Source organism: Ammodytes marinus (assembly GCF_949987685.1).
Source record: "Ammodytes marinus genome assembly, chromosome: 14".
In the NCBI taxonomy this organism is placed as follows: Eukaryota; Metazoa; Chordata; class Actinopteri; order Uranoscopiformes; family Ammodytidae; genus Ammodytes; species Ammodytes marinus.
Window position 1 is genome coordinate 14899560 of NC_137218.1, and position 4690 is coordinate 14904249.

A 4690-nucleotide genomic window follows, 5' to 3' on the forward strand; every position below is an offset into this window, starting at 1 on the left:
TGTGACAGTCTCTTCTCGTGTCTGGTCCTTTTGTAAGGGAGATCTGTCACCATCCCTGCCCTTTGTTCCGACATGTTTGGCCTTATAAATGTTGAATATTTCCAAACACGAGTTATTTTCATGAGCGTTGCGGCGCAGCAGACAGAGACAATGGGAAGTCATTATGTAATGAGCACCGTTTTTCTCATCAAATCCCTCGTCCTCGAGCCAAACATTTTGTAGGACCGCATCAACAAGTTTCTTCAGAATACAATAAAAATAGCCTTAAGGATTCGACCATTTCTGTGATCCGTCTTTGGGACCCGATTCCAGACATCATGTGTAGAAACCAACCAAGGCTTTTTCAAATACCTTCTAACATTAAATTAAGATCATTATGTGTGTTATGTGCTGAGTTTCCACCAATAACAGAAATAAGGTTCTTAGAGGTTTTAATTCACCAAAAAAATGCTCATAATGTTCGTCTCGGTAGAAATTTGCTTCCAAATTGTACCAAACTTGACACTGTTTGTATTTAACTTTATATTTGCTTTTGTTGATCACAGAGGCAAATAGCTAGTGGCAATATGAATTCACCTATTGACCTACTTCCTGGCAAAAAGACAAGTGAACTGGAACATGCAAGAGCACCCGAATGGTAGAAGTGGATTATGTTTCACGAGTGATTTGAACAGTTTCTATGGATGTCTTATACTTTTTTTTGTCATAAGAAATGGGTCACTGTTGGTTTCTATTGCAGTTTTTGTGAATACAAGCTGACTACAAAGACCAAACTGCAAACTTTTCAGAGACACGTTCTGAGCTTACAGGTGGAACAGGGGGGGGGGGGGATAGCACAATATTACCACTTGGGCTTTTGTTCTTTTTATTCAAAAGCCTGTTACAATAAAGCCTATAGGGTTTGGATATGGTAAAATAAAGACAAGTGGGTAAAAGAAGAGTGAAGCAGCAGCATAACACAAGCTACATATGCTCGCATGGGAAGGTTTCCAAGCAATGAGATGGATTCCTTTTGTACCCGCTTCACCTCACTGTGCAGTGCACCTCTCCTCACATCTGTCCTGTTGCATTCCATCTGAAAAGTTAAGATGACATTGCCTACTTATTTTCCAGTGTGTTAGTTTGTTTTATCTCTTAAAAAAAATCTCATTCACTATCTCCACATAATAATTCTAAGCCAATACTGTATGCTTGTGTCTGCACATCTCTGTTTGCTGTATCTGTGTGGCTTTGTTTATTTATTTTATTTTATTTTTATTTTTTCGTGTAGAACTTGAGGCCAGAGATCCAGCAATTAAAAAGAGGACTGGGACATCTAAGGGCTTAGAGGCACAGACCCAGCACACATGCGGGCAGTCAATTGGCAGGCCGGGGGAGGTGAAATTGGAGAGAGAGAGGGAGCGAGAGAAAAAAGGGAGAGGTAGTGGAGGAGGCGAGTGAGGGAGGAGGGGAGGGTGAGTGCAATGCATGTGGGAGAGAGAGAGAGATAGAGAGGGGGGAGAACCAGAGAAAAGAGGGCGGGCTCAGACTCAGGCAGCGCACACACACACACCTTCCTCAGCCTTCAGTCTGGTCTAGTCAGTGCAAGAGGCAGCATGTGTGGGTATGTCCTGTAACGGCTGTGTGTATGTTTGAATGGAGTGAAAAGCCGCGCCGGTCTCACGGATGCAAAGGATTCCCTCTGTTTTACTGCCGGGGAGGACACGTGCTGCTGACTGTGGTTTAATCAACACAGGGAATTAACTGTTACACACACACAGGAGACACTGGAAGCTTAAGTGAAGGTAAAGAGACACTATACATTTCTTGTTTGGAGGATGTTGTGGGGGCTGTGAGAGTGACTGAGAGGCAGAGTTGGAGATGCTGTAGTGTTTGGAATATCCGGCTTCATGTTGCATGTGTTAAAGATCATGTGTCAAGCATTTGGATGAGTGGTTGACGTTTGTTTGAAAAGGAGCAAAGGAGGTGTAGTTGCAAGATAGTGCTTCTGACTTCTTTTAGCTTTTTGTTGTACATGGTCCATGTAAATATGTGTGTGCGTGTGGGTGTCTGTGTTGATGTCTGTGTACCAACCTGTTTTTAAAAAGGAATGCTCTTACACAATGTGTCTGTGTGTAAGTTGCTATAGCACTATACGACTGTTTGGTGGTGGATCTTTTCTCTTGATGGGTCCCTCTCAACCAAACACAAACACACACACATGCATGCTCGCGCACACACACACACACACACACACACACACACACACACACACACACACACACACACACACACACACACACACACACACACACACAATTACACACAAGCATAATCATAAATATTTCTAATAACAATGAAATTTCCCATATTTTGTTCATATCGCCACCTTGCATGGGCCTGTGTGTGTGTGTGTGTGTGTGTGTGTGTGTGTGTGTGTGTGCTGCTGATGAAAGGATTTTATCAATCATTAATGCTCTCACATGGACGTTGCCTAGTTTCCTAGCCGAGGTAATTTGGTGATAACAAAATACCTCAACAGCCTCTGGGCTGGCAGCACCTGACACTTCCCCTTGCCATTGAACAAACCGCTCAGCTCAAAGGGCAAACAGTAATTCATGCTGTAGCAGTGTGTATATTTGAATGTGGACTTTTACGTAAGAAGTGCAGGAGAGAGGAAATTACTTGAAATAAAGCGAGACATTAAAAAGTCATGAGGAATTGGTAGAAAAAGCTTGGTAGAGAGCTGTTGCCCTCTGAAGAAATACAAAAAGAAAAGGTCACTCAGAATTGCTGGTAATGCCATCAAAGGTTCACAATGCAAGAAACGAGGGATCATACATTAACAGATTTTGGATCTGACAAAGACATTAGCCTACTTTGTGTGTGGGTGGGTGAGTGTGTGCTGGGTTGTGTGGGAATATTAAAAGAGGATAGAGCCCTGATGAAGAGCTAAAGTGCAGAATAGTGAAGGAATAGAGAGACAAAGAGGGAGACACACTGTTAAAGTCATTGAAAGTCTTCAGGGGACAGCAGTTGAGGGTAGATAGCTACCGAAGACTTGGCAGAGAGCGACAGTAGCCGACAAGACAATGAGAGAGACAGATAGAGAGAGAGAAAGAGAGAGAGAGAGAAAGAGAGAGGGGATAACGGACGAGCTGCAAGTTAAAGGAGATACAGAAACATGTGAATACTTGAGAGGTATTTCCCAATCTGTCACTCAAATGTGTGGATGGATGTTTGAGGCGGTCTCAGCTGTGCAGAGGGTCATCTTCAGGCATGCAGATGGTCAAAGTATCCTGAGGGGTTAAAGGGCACAGAGAGTCTGCTATCCTTCCCCAGCATGAAAGTGTGGAGAAGTCATTGAGAAAAGTCCAAAACAGACAAAATGAACTGTAGGCCTAGTCAAAATAAGAATGCAAAATGATTTAGTGTTGTGGGTCTGCTTATAAAACATTACAAGTAGTCAGTAAACCTTTATAACTACATCAATCAAGTACTTCTATACATTACAGTTAGCCTACCATAGATAGCAGTGAGCCACCATGCAAGGGACTGACCCAACCATCGTGAGCAATTTGGAGTTCTCTGTCTTGCTCAATGACACGTCAACACCAGGACCAAAAGAACTGGAAACTGAACCCCCAACCCAGTCACATTGTTGGAGGATAGCCTCTGTTAGTCATTCAGTAACCTGTTCCAACTGAATACCACTGTGCTAAGGGATTTCCTCAAGACTATTTGATCTGAGGTCTTTCACAAAACCAAGATAAGATAACAAAAAGTCATCACATTTTGGACTTTAACTAGAAGGAACTCGGCCTCATCACTAAGTTCTAAGATAATGCTCAATCTATTATTAACCTTTATGTTCAGTGTTTGTTTGGATGTTTGAGAAGAATAGGAATTACAAACTTGTGTCTCTCTTTCTCTCTTGCTCCTTCTCTTTCTTGTTATCTTTTTTCTTGTTGCTACAATTCACTGCTTCAGTTGCTGCCATGAGGAAGTTGATTATTGGCAGGGTATTCTGAGGGAGTGATCCGTGAAGGATTTATAGTGGCAGATAAAAACTGGTGTGTGTCTGTGTATGTGTGTGCATGTGTGTTAGTGTGTATGTGCACACACATTTTCTTTCAAAAATTGACAAAGACTTTGTGAAAGCCTAGGGCTGTGCTGTGAAAGTGGAGAGGGGTTTAGGGGAGGCCATTAACTCATATACTGTTACATACTGCTCAGCCAGGTTTGTGTGTGTGTGTGTGTGTGTGTGAGTGAGTGAGTCCATATACTACATTTGCACGTGTGTGTGCTCTAAGCAAATATGTGTGCGCATGTGTATTCATTCACACTACCATGTGTGTACAGTAAGCTAATATTGTGTGTTAGCGTGAAAGGGAGGGGGGGCTCTGTTAAGTGAGCCTCTGTCGGTGTGTGAGTGTGTGTGGATTGTGCGTACATTTGTATGTGTGTGTACATACTGACCCAGATTGATTCGCTACTCTCATGCTAAGTCAGCTCGCAGGTATAGGTAGATGTGTATTTTCTTTAGCACACATCCAGCCTGATGTAAATACACGCACGCACGCACGCACGCACGCACGCACGCACGCACACACACACACACACACACACACACACACACACACACACACACACACACACACACACACACAGACTCCAGTGCTTATGTTGTGTTGTCTCTTGAGAGGACAAT

The 4690-nt window shown here is 43.0% G+C and overlaps 1 protein-coding gene across 3 annotated transcripts in view; it reads left to right on the plus strand.

Moving 5' to 3' along the window:
* Positions 1-1589: 1589 nt before the first annotated feature.
* tiam1a (TIAM Rac1 associated GEF 1a) overlaps positions 1590-4690 on the plus strand; it is a 57744-nt gene continuing 54643 nt past the window's right edge. For all 3 annotated transcript variants that reach the window (XR_013845202.1, XM_080041108.1, XM_080041109.1), the window contains exon 1: positions 1590-1784. The gene's annotated coding sequence lies outside the window, so the exon portion shown is untranslated. The remainder of the gene's footprint in view (positions 1785-4690) is intronic.